Raw genomic sequence first — 14,990 nt, 5'->3', positions numbered from 1 at the left:
CAGGACAAACCCACGTGTGGGCAAAGGGAGGTGCCAGGTGTGAGGACCTGGGACTTATAGCGACCTTGGAGAAACACTGAGTAATTTCCTGTCCACAGTGACATCTATGACCAGTATCCCAGGAAGCAATATAGGCTCTGGATTTCCAGACCTGGTTTTTCGAAAGAAAGTGGGAATGTGTGTGCATCTGTAAAATCCTGAATTTCTTTGTTAGCAACTAATTCAAGCTATTACAAAACACTATGAGAAAGAAAAAAATGCCAGTGGGCCTAAGATAATTCCAAGTGTGACATTCTGCCATGTCTAAATTTAAAAAAACAAAAGAACAAAAGATTAAAACTCTGATGATTTCAAGATGATGTCAGCAAAAGTATCAGAGGGTTTTAGATGTCAATGGTAAAGTAACAATTCAGTTAAAGAGATGAAAGTTCCATGCATAGATATCAAATAAGCAGAATGTTCACATAAAGTAATAAAAGCACAGATAAAGTTTCAGATGAAGGCTCTATTATCTTAGTGGTGGGAAGACTTTGAACACTGGGAGATTCGACATTTTCAAATGATGTTAGTGCTTTTTATAAAGCTCAAACACAAAAATCGTGAACTTCCCAGAAAAACAGACTAGAAGCTGTCTTCGTGTGACATGGTAAAGATACGATTTTGAAGAAGGAAGGAGAGAAAGAGCTTTGGAAACCCACACACACAAGGAAAGTTAGGATAGCAAAAAAAAAAAAAGTGCAAGGAAATGGGGGGCTAGCAAAACAGGTGTTGAGGGTGCGGAAATGGGGGGCAGAAGCCTCACCCTAGAGGCAAGCCAGGCAGGCCTCCCACCGGACAAGCCCACAGCCCTCACAGCTGTACAGATTTCTCCTGAGGGATGGGTCGACAGCGGAGAGTCCCTCAGCTCAGAGTAACAGTGGCCCTGAGCCATCCTAAAAGAGAATCTGTTGTTCAAAACTGAGCTATCCTTGGCACTTGGGAACAGGTAAAACCCACAAAAGCATGAACCTCACCTGTCAGAGCCCCAAGGTGAGAATCAGCCCTAGGAGGCAGTTGAGGAGAACTAGAATCCGGCCGGACAAGCTAACAGTGCAGGCATCAGGAAGCTGCTGCAGGCCCTGAAATGTGTAAGCAACGATAGAGCTGCACTCACCGCCTGACAGGAAGTCTCGTCACCAAAGAATAACTCTGGAACGTGTGGAGCTACCTATCTATGGTGACAGCTCTGGAAGGCCTGTGGACGACGGACACCTACAACCTCATCCCTCCTGTGGGGTCATTAATGTTTGATGGGTTTTAAAAGCATGAAGACAGGTCTACCTGAACATGTATCTTTGGAGAGTTTCCTTCCTCCCTTCCCAATGCATGTGGGAGACACAGACACTGCACACAACTGTAACGTGGAATCTCGGCATGGGGGACTCCACCCACCCCAGAGATCACAAAGGTAAAGGGCCAACCAGTACACAAAAAAGGGAAACTAAACAACAATCCTGGTGGACACTGGACACTTTTCTAACACAGGCTCAGCACCAGCCTTCTATTCTCTTTTCCTGGCCACCCGTGTCATCACTGTTTCAAACTGCCACTGTACTTTTAGTGAATTTTAGCTTTCTTTCTAAAATTTTTTCAGGAAAACTTTTATTTTCTTTTATTAAAAAATAATTTTTACTTTTATGTGCATTGGTGTACATGTATGCCTTGTGAGGGTGTCAGGTCTTGAGCTCCAGACAGTTGTGAGCTGCCATGTGGGTGCTGGGAATTGAACTTGGGTCCTCTAGGAGAATAGCCAGTTCTCTTAACCACTGAGCCATCTCTCAAGCCTATAGCTTTTATTGTCATGCTCCCCTTCATACACTTATTTAGTTTGGGTTAATTTTTTATTATTATTTTAAAAAATCTTTTGCATTATTACTTCTTGTTTTTCTGTTCCTTTGGTTTTTTCTTTTCACAATCTTTATTTTGTTTTGTTGTTTGTTTGAGATAAGATCTTCATACACATCCTTGGTTGACCTGGAACTTGTTCTGTAGTCCAGGCTAGCCTTGAACTCATACAAATCCTTTTGCCTCTGCCTCTTACCTCCTGAGTGCTGGGATTAAAAGAACATGCCACCAAACCCAACCTTCATGGTATTCTTACCCTCTCCATGTAGTTTCATTCTGAAGAGGCAAGGATGGCTCAGCATACACAAATCAACCAATATAACATTGGACATAAACAGACCTAAGGGCAAATTACACGGTCCTCTCAATAGATGCTGAAAAAAAAAAAAAAACCCTAACATCTATTCATGGCAGCCTCAACAAACGGTGCTGAGAAAACCTAAACAGGCTATCCCATAATAAAGACTGAAACTAGATTCATAAACACCAGTTCCAGAGGGATTACACACTTTAAGGCAGGATCTGAAACTTCAAGAAAGAGGCATAGGAGAGATGTTCAGGAAAGAATTCTTGTAGCACAGGAAATAACCCCAAGAACTAACAAATGGAACTATATAAAATTTAAAAATACTTAGCGGAGTAGTCACTAGAGGTGACTCAGTGATTAAGAGCACTTGCTGCTCTTCCACAAGACCCCAGCACCTATCTGGTGGCTCACAACTGTCAGTAATCCTGTTCCAGGCCATCTTCGGGCCTCTGTAAACACCAGACACATATAGTACCCAGACATAAACGCAGTCAAATACTCATACACATTAAAAAGGGGGCAACTGTTAAAATATCATCTAGACAACTAATGAGCCAAATAGACAGCTCTCGCGGGGAGAAATAGGAAAGAGGAGTAGCATGGAGGAGCACAGATGATCGGAGAGTAAGAGGGACAGCACGCTGGGCTGGAGAGGGTTTAGTGGAGACTGAGTAGGGGATCGGAGATAATGGGGTGAGGAGGGAGGTTAACCAAAATGAAAGGGGGATAGAAAAAGCTATATAAAAATCAATTTAAAATATAATTTAAAGAAGTTTGGGGCCAGGTGTGCATGCTTAGCATGCAGAGACCTGCCCTGTGGTTTCACGACCAGCTAGCATTACATTGTGAAACCCTGTCTAACAAAACAAACAAACAAAAACCAGAGTTTAAAGAGAGACTCCCTACTGTGGAAAGCCAGGGCCGGCTGAGTTTTGGGTCCAGGGAATCCCGAAGTCTCCCCAGGCTATACAAACTCTTCTCCTTCTTTTTGGTCACCAACCAGACTCAGATAATAAGGGCCTCAGCAGCAAAGACACCGCATACCACAAACTTTGCTCAGGAGATAGAGAAGCCAAGAGGGAGCTGAACCAGAAGCTGGATTTCACAGTTTGACAAGTGGTGTGTGGGAAGGTGGTGTGCACACAGCTGGGGAGAAATGTCACCAGTGGTCTTTCTTACCCAGAAAACTAATATACAAACTTGCCGGACAAATAGCCCTTCGGATGCAGTAGAGGCAGGATTGTTCTCGAGGTAGTCTGCTGCTTTTTGGTTAGATTTTAACCCTCAGGGGGACTCTATACCTATTGCAACAAGCCCAAGGCACGGCTAAGACGGTCATGGGCCCTCAGGGGGACCCTACAACTGTTGTTTCACTAAATGGACATGATGTCAAACTACCCTCTAAGTATTTATTTGTTTGTGTGTTTGATTGGTTGGTTGGTTGGTTTTTCAAGACAGGGTTTCTCAGCGTTTACAGACCTGGTCGTCTTGAAACTCACCCAGCTATTGAGTGTATAGCTCAATTATTTTTTTTTTAATAGTGCTACAGTTAGCTTTGGTTGGAGAACTGCTTCTTACACTGGACAACAAACTGTCTTAGTGTTCTGTCTCTGTGAAGAGACACCATGACCATAGCAGCTCTTATAACGAAAGACATCTAACTGGGGCTGGCTGATATTCCATTATCATCATGGCCGGAAGCGTGGTGGCACGCAGGCTAAAGATGCAGCTGAGAGTTGTACTTCTCAGTCGGCAGCGGGCAGAGAAAGACATTAGGCTTGAGCATTTGAAACCCCAAAGCCCATACCCTGTGACACATTTCCTGCAACAAGGCCCCACCTGGTCCAACAAGGCCATACATACCTCCTAATTCCTCTCAAGTAGTCCCACTCCCTATGACCAAGCATTCCGATCTATAAGCCTATGGCGGAGGGGGACGCCTATTTAAACCACCATACTAGTTAACGCAAAGTCTCATCACTGGTCGGAGAACAAGTGACTCCTGAGTGCTCAGGTCCAGATGAGGCTGTCTGCCTCAGCGCTCTGAGGCTCACGAATCATTGCAGAACAGGACAGGACGTGCTCTAAAAATACTGTCTCGTGGACATGATTTACCTGCTCCACCCAGGAACGCAAGGCGGCAGTGGTGTGCACATCACTGGCCCACCAACATTCCGTCCTGCGTGGGAGAGGGCTTATCAGGCCTCGCCCCTTGCTGACAAGCTACAGGCAGTAAGAGCCTGGCAGGAGAGGGAGTCACAGTCCACACTGGTACGCTGCCCTTGGTCAGTCTCCCATCTCTGTTCCTGCAAACAGCTAGAATTAAGTGTAATATGTCACAAAAACAAATGTGGGAGATGACAGATGAAATTGGGGAAACTTTGATCAAAGAACATATATATGTATATAATTGTGAAAGAATAAAAACAAAATATAATTATTTGAAAAATAATACTATATGTGTGTGTATGTGTGTATATATATATGTATATATGTGTATATATATGTGTATATATATATGTATATATGTGTGTATGTGTGTATATATATATGTATATATATGTGTATATATATGTGTATATATATATGTATATATATGTGTATATATATGTATATATATATACAAACATATATATATGCTTTTATGCTTTTGCCCATTGGTGGAGAAGCTGGGCCAAGTGGAATTTTGCAAGTTTGCGGCCAGTATGGGCTACAGAGTGAGATCCCAACTTAAAAAATAAAAATACAGAGAAACCCTGTCTTGAAAAGAAATTTAAAAATTAAAATAAATAAATAAAGCCATATGGCAGCTAGTGAGATGGCTCAGGGGATAAGGGCACTTTCTGCCACACCTGACCATCTGAGTTCAAGCCCCAGGGCTGCAGGGTAAAGAAACAGACTCCAACAAGTTGTCCTTGGACTTCTATCCCCTCCCTGCAGCATGTGCAAGCATGCTTGCACACATGCAACCACCACCAAATAAATATAATTCAAATTCAAGAAGCAATTATATTTGCAAAAAAATATCAATGAGGATATAGATCTGTGTACATTGTCCAGTCCTTGCTACTTCTGACAATTCAAATTTAGATCTAAGAGGGCTAGGGTACGGCTCAGTGTGAGCATGCTTGCTCAGCGTGAGCAAGGCCCCATGTTCCGCAGTACCAAAACAATTGCTTCAAATATTTGATTTTAGCTGGGAGTAGTGGCGCATGCCTGTAATCTCAACACTTAAGGGATGGGGACAGGAAAATCAAGAGTTCAGAGTAGCCTCAGTTATGTAGGAAGTTTGAGGCCAGTCTGTGAGAACCTACCTCCAAAAAAGCAAAAGTAACTTAGGGGCAGAGGACTTACATATAGCATGAGAAAGGCTACAGGCTCGGTAGTCAGTACTGGAAATGGAATATTCCTGACTGACCATCATCCCCACCCCCTATGTTTTTATCCTGTTATGAATCTACAGTTTACAATTGGGAAATAGAAATGGTGATGTAGTTGCCTTGCTTTAGTAATATAACTCAAAAGTCAGAAAAATCAAATCTGCCAGCCATTTGAATTTAAATAAAGAAAGCCATTATGACTGACATTCTGAAAATGAGGCTGAGTGGGTGTGGATATTTGGCCGCACAAGGTGAGAAACTTTCCACAGATGAAATCACAATATTTAAACCAAGGGGATATTAGTGAGTTCAAGAGTTCTTAATACAAACGTTAGCCTTTGACCTTAGGCAAGTTATACTTTTCCAAACATTTTACTTTGTAAAATAAAGATCATTAGGTAAATGTCCTGGTTAGCTTTTTGTCCAAACTTGATACAAGCCATAGTTACCTGGAAAAAGAAACCTCAGTTGAGAAAACGCCTCATCAAATTGCCTATAGGCAAGTCTGTAGGGCATTTTCTTGATTAAAAATTAGCCCAGTGGTGGTGGTGCACGTCTTTAATCCCAGCACCCAGGAGGCAGAGGTAGGTGGATCTCTGTGAATTCAAGGCCAGCCTAGTCTATAGGAGCTAGTTCCAGGACAGGCTCTGAAGCTACAGAGAACCCCTGTCTCGAAAAACAAAACAAAAACAAACAAACAAAAAATTAATGAGTGAGGGCTCAACTCACTAGGGGTGGTGTAATTCCTGGGCAGGTCGTCCTTGGTGGCATAAGAAAGCAAGCTGAAGAAGCCATTGAAAGCAAGGCAGTCAGTAGAGTTCTGTCATGGTCTCTGTTTCAGTTCCTGCCTTGGTTTCCCTCAAAATTGAACTGAGATCAGGATGTGTAAGCCAAATAAACCCTTTCGTGCCCAAGTTGATTTTGATCATGGTGTTTATCATAGCAATAGAAAGTAAACTAAGACAACATCTCTCAAAGCCCTGAAGAAATGATGAGATTGTGTAACATCCGATCACACCCTCTGTAATCAATAAATGCCAGTAATTGTTATCAACTGGCCACCGGCCTTCCATATGGCGGTCTGCCGGGAACAGAACTGGTTTGCCTCCTACAGATTCTTACCCTTAAAGTCTATGGGACTCTTTTTAGGTCACAGTTGGGGCCAACAGATGGCTTCTTCCAACGTAGGTCTGCATCACTAGGTGGGCATTTGTTTAGTCCCTGGGAAATTGCTTTAATGGGCCTCCCAGAAGACCAGATCCCGGTTTTCTCACCACGATCTCTTCTCTCAGAGGAGGGTGAGCCCAACTCTCAGCTTGTTTGCTTAGAGATAAAAATAAAAGGTCACGTCCCCAACTGTAATATTAATTAGTACCAGCTAAGTGTTTTAGAAATGTGAAAATATGGTTGCATTTTTAAAGGGTGAAACATAAATGTTAAAATGGTTGGGATTTATCACACAGTGGAGGGAATGCGAGGATTTTAGTATTTTTTTTCGGCAGGAGAACATTACATGGTGGTGGTAATAACATTTCACTCTCAGAGGCTGAGGCTCGGGGGTAGCAGAGCTGAGAGGAGCCTCAAAAGATGAGGTGACCCTTTGAAAGCTGGGCTAGGAAAGCACAAAGAAACCAGGCGTGGTGCAGGGCTGCATTCTCTAAGACCTCTCCAGGGAAGTGAGCTTGCTCCTAGTTCCCGGCGACTTTTACTCTTGAGTGCCTCTAGTTTGATTATGGAATTATTTGCACTCAGATTTTTCTCTTCGTCACCAAGAGTCTCCCTGTTGTATCTAAAACTGCTCATTTCACTTGTGGGAATGAGGGTCCCTGAGTCACAGGATCAACATAACAATGTTCTATGAGCTGGCTCCTTAATATAGCAGTGAGTTGTTCTAAAATCAAGATTTGCCTAAGGACTATTGGATTCTTTTCTTTTTGGCAAAGCAGAAATAGTATCCATTTGACCGATAATATTCACATAGGATTTCCTGATAGACAGAGAAAACGACCATGGCTCACCTTGGGGTAAATGTCCATCACAAACAAGAGTTACTAGTTGTTCTTCTCTTATGAAGAATGATACACTTTATTTTTATCGTGGAAGATTTCCTATGGGGTAGATGGACATTCTCTCCATGGCTGGGAGGAAATTGGGGCATTTGGGTGTGGTGGCGGACTTTTCCTGACTTTGCAATGGAAGTTAATGAAAGAGCCAAAATTAGAATTCTCAAGTTCCGGCCCACTCTTTTCGCTCCAATAAAGCTACTTCATTCCAGGCAGCCTCCCTTCACTATTTCCTGTTTGCTCTCTGAAGGCTCAAGGCTATCCATATGGTTTTTTCTTTTGTCTGACTTTCCAAAGACAGGAATATTTATGAAAGCCCTCCTTCCAAAAGCTCCGCTAGTCACCAGCCATTTGGGGATTTTGTTTATGGGACAGGTGACATCCGGCTTTGGTGGATTAGTCTGATTGAGACACTTGCCTCTGCAAAGGGACCAGTGAGGGCGAGAGAGCTATAATGTGGACCCGGAATAACATGTCACCGTCAGTGAGAAGAGGAAAACAGGATCTCAGGAAGATTGTGAGTAGTTTGAATGAGAATGGCCCCCATAGGCTCATATGTTTGAATATTTGATGGAACTGTTTGGGAAGGATTAAGTTTGGCCCTGCTGGAGGTGTTATGTCACTGGACGGAGTACAGAGTGGGGCAAGTGTTGAAAATACTCACCATTCTTAATGTTTCTCTCCCTGTTTTGCTGCTTTTGCCACCGTGTCTTTGCTCCACTATGAAGGATTTTAACCCTCTGAAATTATAAACAGCAACTAAACACTTTCTTTTTATAAGTTGCCTTGGTCATGGTGTCTTATCATGCCAACAGAAAGGGAACATGGAGTATTAAGGAAAAAGAGATAGTAATTGGTGTTGTACAGGATTGAGAACAGAGAACAGAACAAAGACTGAAGTTCCTAGAAAGAGACAAAAAGAGCTGTGTGTTGCTTGCTGGTGCTGACCAGAAAATGTATAGCTATGATGGTGATGATTATGATAATGGTGAGGGTGGTGATGGTGATGATGGTGATGGTAGTGATGGTGGTAGTGATGGTGATGATAGTGGTGATAATGATGGTGATGGTTGATGATGGTGGTGATGGTGGCGATAGTGGTGATGATGGTGATGGTAGTGATGGTGGTAGTGATTGTGATGATAGTAGTGATGATGGTGGTGATGATGCTGTGCTGATGATGATGATGGTGGTGATGGTGGTGAGGTGATGGTGATGATGATAGTGATAATGATGATGATGGTGGTGGTGGTGGTGATACCTCTCAGGTTTGAATGCAGTGCTGTCTTGGAAAAATAGAATGGACTAACGGAGTGTCTAAGAATTGTTTCTGTTCTGTGTTCAGAGAGAGTGTTGGAAGTTAACACAGATGCAAAGACATTGTTCAAATGCAAATTCTGACTTGCATACCTAGCATTTTTCTTTCTTTCTTTCTTTCTTTCTTTCTTTCGTCTTTGTTTTTTGATACAGGGTTTCTCTGTAGCTTTGGAGACTGTCCTGGAGCTAGCTCTTGTAGACCAGGCTGACCTCAAACTCACAGAAATCCACCTGCCTCTGCCTCCTGAGTGCTGGGATTAAAGGCGTGCACCACCACCGCCTGGCTCAACCTAGCATTTCTTTCAGTGAAGGTAGTCTGTACATGGGAACACGTTCACACAGTGGCCAATGGTCAGTGTTGGATATCTTCTTCAGTAACTGTCTAGCATATTTTTTGAGACTGACTCTCTCATTGAACTTGGAGCACACTGTCCAGTTGAGCTTCAGAGATCTGCCTATTTCTTCACCAACAGGCCTGGGATTGACAAGAGTTTTTTATGTGGGTGTCAGAAATCCAAACCTAAGTCCTTATGATGTGTTTTCAGTCCCTTTATTGAGTCAGCCATGTTTTCAGTACCTTAGTTCATTTCTAACAGAGGAGTCTGTTGCTGGTTTTCAAGGAGTAGCACTATTAGAAGATGTGGCCTTGTTGAAGTAGGCAAAACAGTCACAAACCTAATGTTAAAAGAAGTCTTGAGGCTAGAGAGATGACTCAGAGGTTAAGAACACTGACTGCTCTTCTAGAGATCCTGAGTTCAATTCTCAGCAACCACATGGTGGCTCACAACCATCTGTAATGAGATCTGGCGCCCTCTTCTGGTATGCAAGCATACACACAGCCAGAACACTATATACATAATAAATAAATAAATCTTTTACAAAAGAAATCTTTAATAGCATGCCCAAGATATTATATAATTACCATGTACTATGTAAGATTCTTTGTATTCCTCCCCTTTCACCTCTACTAAATTTGTGAAATCTGTTTTATATTTCACAATTACAAAACATGTCAGTTTGGATCCTTAACATGTGGTCGAGGCTAATAGCCTCTATATTGAGTGCACAGGGTAAGACAATGAAAGCAACAATTTGAGAGTGTAGAGACATAGTACTGATGAACAAGAAGGGGCTGAAGTCATGATGGGAAACAGGCATTGCTCTAAAAGAAAGGCATGTGTGTCCCTCCATGCCAAGAATGGAAGTGGTGAAGGCATGATGGGACACAGGTGATGCTCTAGACTCTAAAGAAAGATGCTTGTGCCCCTCCATGGCAAGAATGGAGATGGTAGCAGCCAAGTGGGACTTCCCAGGAAAGGACTTGCTACCTGTCTCACTTCTGCGTCTTTTGGACTTTGTCCTGTGGCTTTCTGCAGATTACAAGACTACTCCAGGCTCAACAGAGAAAAGTTAAGTGCTTTGTCTCCCATACCTGCCATATAAAGAAAGCCACTGTCTTTTAGTGATTTCTGTTGTCTTATTTCTTGTGGAATACCCAGAAACTAAGACTAGGTTATGAACTGGAGCACTTGCCTCCAGAAACGCTAGTGGCAAACTGAAAACAACTGTCCCTTCCAACCCCAAACCTTTCAGGCCTGATCCACAGAGGACCAGAAGCATGAGGAGCTCCATTATTTCCCAGCCATCTCTGTAGTCCACACTAGATTGCAACTAGTATGATTATATTTCTAGATGAGGGTTGATACAGGGGCCTCCGCAATGGCCATGGTCATAAGAAATAAAACAATAGGTCGGTTCAACACAACTAAATAGCCAGAGTTAGATCAAACTTCTAAAATAGCTACTGTTGGTTTAAACTTCAGGATTCTGGCCCCTAGTATGGTATTTTAGGTACATTTAAACACAGTACAATTTGATGAAAAATTTCTCTGCAATAATTAGCTCAATCCAATGGGCACAATAAAGCTTGAGATGTGACCGCACCAAAACTCTTTGTAAAGTACATGTGACATCTTCTATAATGATTGACTCCATGTGACACCTTCCAAAAACATAGGTTCTATAGATTGACAAGTTCACAATAAGTGTCTGGGGGGAGGGGGGAATCAGTGTGGTCTCAGCCACATATGGCACAAAGGTCACCAGACTATTAACCACAGATGCTGGGCAGATACTTGTTGTCTGAGATTTTCTGTCCTGCCCAGTTCCCACAGTCGTTAAGTCCCAAAGAAATCACACAGTGGTCTACAGTAGTTATATACTGATTGGCCTAGTATCTCAGGCTTCTTATTAACTCTTACAACTTATATTAGCCCATTATTCTTATCTGTGTTAGCCACGTGGCTCAGTACCTTTGCAGCGAGGCAGTCACATTTTGCTTCTTCTGTGGCTAGGACAGGACTGTAGAAGAAACTTTGTTCTTCCCAGAATTCTCCTGTTCTCATTGACCTGTCTATACTTCCTTTCTGGTTGTCCCACCTATACTTCCTGCCTGGCTACTGGCCAAACAGCATTTATTTAAAATATAATTAACAGAATACAATTGTCCCACGCCAGATAATAGGTTTTGCCTCTCTCCCTTTGAAGGGACAGCCCTGTGTGTTTAGCATTCCTGGTTCCCCTAATGCTTATCTGTGAGCACAGAACCGCTCTGCCTCCCATTTGTAATCCTAGGACTCAGGAGTTTGAGGCCAGCCTGGGCTACAAAATAGCCCACTTCAAATATATGAAAAAGACATTGACTATCTATGCACCAAAACATAGAGGAATCATGGTCCTCTTCCTTTTCCTTGATGCCACTGTGTTTTCTATAGACAGGGGGTTTGAACTATTTGCCTCTCTTTCTACACTGACTGTGTTTCACTTACTCTTACATCCCTTTTCTTCCCTAAAATCTAGCATTCATTGCTAGAGAAATGACAAGACCCAGAATCCAAGGGATTCTAATTAGAAGGAGAGTTTTCCACTCTTCACCCTGTGCTCCATATGGAAAACACGAATGAACATTGGAATCACAATGTCTGGTTCTCTCCAGACTTTAGAGTGTGTTAGCATGGGGTGTACTCAGCCTGTCACGAGTCTTGAAAGCTCTTAGGAGGCTCAGGCCAGCAGCAATGGTGGAAAAGAGCTGAAGTGGACAAGCCACAACTTGAAACAGGCAAGTGTTTCATCAGAACCTCAAGATCTGCCTTCTGGGTGTTCCCTGGCCATTCTACCCACTGCACACTTCTACTCCAGAGAAACCCTCAAAAGCTTACAAGGTTTTCTGGCAAAATAAATTTTTATTTTTCCTTTTAGAATTTCTCATGTATAGCACCTTGCTGAGAATTAGCCATTTGAGAAGGTTTGAGAAAAAGAAAAAAAAAAAAAACCACCCCTGCTCCACTTCCAGGGACACTGATATAATTATTTGGGGTGCCCCCTGCAGTCTTTGGTTTCAGCCTCCGCTGGTTACTCCATGCAAGGAGTAACACCCATAGCAGTGCCACTCAGTTGCATGAGCGTATGCATCGTCTGTGGATTGCATTAAAGATGCAGATTCTGCATCTGCAAGTCTGGACAGACTCAGGTTCTGCATCCCGCAGGGAACAATAGTAGCGAGAGTGCCAGTGGTTAGTAGCCCTGGAAAGCACTGCCCTGGCTTTCCACTTCTGCAACTTTCTAGCCCCGTGGCTTCCCACCAGCCCCTTCAGTTCTCAGAACCTTTTCCTCATCCACAAAGCAGTAAGACTAATAAGACCCCACACACACACACACACACTTTAGCCACGGTAAAAAGTGTCTGCAGATGTGAGCAACCTGGGTAGCTGAGTCGGAGGTTGAGTCTCTTGAAGTCATTTCCCACTGAGGCCAGATCATTTCCAAGAAGTCTGTTTGGCCTTCTCGCTGATCCTTTGCTGTAACCAGGAGTTCAGGGCATTTCAATAAGTATTCCAGACCCAGCATCCCGATTGCTCTGCGGCTGTCAGGCTCTTTGCTTAGCAAAGCAGAATTGGAGGTTACCCGTGACCTGCGCTGTCTCTTCGCTGCTCATCCTCATTACCTCTGGTCGCTATCCCACCCACTTCGCCTCTCCCCAGCGCTCTGGATTAATGGCCTCTGTGTCGTCATAAATCACAGCAAGCACCTCGTGTTTCTGCGACCGTTTCGAAATAAAACTTCTCCTTTCTCATCATCTGCATAGCTTGCCCTCAAGTCTGAATCCTGCAAGTTCTCAACCTCCACTTCTCAGCGCTCAGAACACACACTAAAAAAGCACCCCGTCTTTGAACTGTATGATTGTGCAAATCCTTTTCTTTTAGCCAAATGTGGCTAATGGAACGTTGTGTATCATGTGACTATAGATGTCATTAAAACAAAACAAAACAAAAAAACCAAAACTCTTCTCAAATAAAAAGTCCTCACTGGTGGCACACACCTTTCATCCTTGCACTCAGGTGGCAGAATTAGGTGGATCTCTGAGTTCGATGCCAGCCTGGTCTACAGAGTGAGTTCCAGGACAGCCAGGGCTACAAAGAGAAACCCTATCTTGAGAAACAAAAAAACAAAGCAAAACAAAAAAGCGTTTGTGCTACAAGGCTGTGGTGAGTGCACCACATAAGAAATGAATGAACACGTGTGGTGCGTCTTCCCACAATGTCACGATGTATTGAATACCAAGTCCCTGAGGGACAGGGGTTTCAGCGGCAATAACTTACCAAATACTCTGGCTTTCTCTGATGGCCCTGGCCAAAGCAAAGGCAGATTCAACTCTTCGGGTTTCAGGTGCTGAGAGTAAACTCTCAGAGCACACCTGACCCACAGCACAGCGATTGCATCTACACGTGCACAACTAGAGACTGCAGAATAGTCTTCACGTAAAGAGGTCAAAACAGAGTTCAAGGACCTCCAAGGATGCCCGGCTGCTGACAGGAGGGAGCTGAGCTGACCGGGATTGGGAGCCTCTGCTCCAATCAGATCCCTGCCTGGGCTGGAGGTCTGTGGCGACCACCACAGCTGTAGAGTCAGACTGCTTCCCGGTCGCAGGTTTGAGCAGAACTACAGAACGGAGCCCAGTTGTGGAAGGGAGATACAGGACCATAGTGACTGTAGAGCCAAAGGGAAGGTCCAGGTCTAGGCAAGTGAACCTGTAGACTGATGAACAGCAGGTCCAGATAGACGTCATCAGCAGCCAGGACCAAATCAAGTTAAAATTCCTAGGATGGTGTTTGCCATCAGTCCTCAAAACCAGAGATCTGCCTGTGTCCGCCTTCTTAGTGCTAGAATTAAAGGTTTGTGCCACCCTGGTTTTCCTGACATGATTTTAAGATGCCACGTGTCTCTGCAGAGCCACTTGGTGAATGTGTAGGGTGGCACCGTTTCTACAGTTAGAAGGATGTCACTGATCAGTCTCCATGTGTGGTCCTAGGCAGACGACTCCATTCTCATGTCCTCCAAGGTGCAAAAATATCTTCCATCCTCAAAATGGAATCAAAGGCCGCTAGTGAGCTGGTAAGATGGTCAAGAAAGGCACTTGCTACACAAGCCTGCACTCTGAGTTCAATCCCTACATAAAGGAGGAAGGAAATAGCTGACTCCATTAAGTTGTTCTCTGACCTCCACATGTGTGCCATGTCACACATGTATACACGCATGCACACAGACATACACACACAAACACACACACCCGTTAAAAGATGTATTTGGTTTTTTTTTTTAGGTTGTTAGTAAAATCTTTCAGGACAGGGCACATGCATGTCTGTGTACTACTATACGTATGTGTAATTACTGTTTCACAATATGGCACAGCTTGAGATTAGGCTACAGCTTGATCTCAACATCTGTAATCTCATTCCTTAGGAAGAAGAGGCAGGAAGATCATAAATTCAAGGCTAATCTTGTCTCCCTAAAGACTTTGGGTCAGCCTGGGCTACATGAGACCTGTCTCAAAAAAAAAAATGTTTGCTTTGTCTTCTGACAGTGCTTGTCAGAGGTGTTTGGAAAGTTAATAGCTCCCAAGGGATACTTATCACCTCTATTAGTGTTTTTTAGTTCAACAGAGGTCTCCTATCTGAGTTACTCTTAATGTGCGTTTCTTCC

This window comes from Myodes glareolus, chromosome 5, assembly GCF_982192425.1.
Source record: "Myodes glareolus chromosome 5, mMyoGla1.1, whole genome shotgun sequence".
Classification (NCBI taxonomy): Eukaryota; Metazoa; Chordata; class Mammalia; order Rodentia; family Cricetidae; genus Myodes; species Myodes glareolus.
This window is presented reverse-complemented; position numbering follows the sequence as displayed.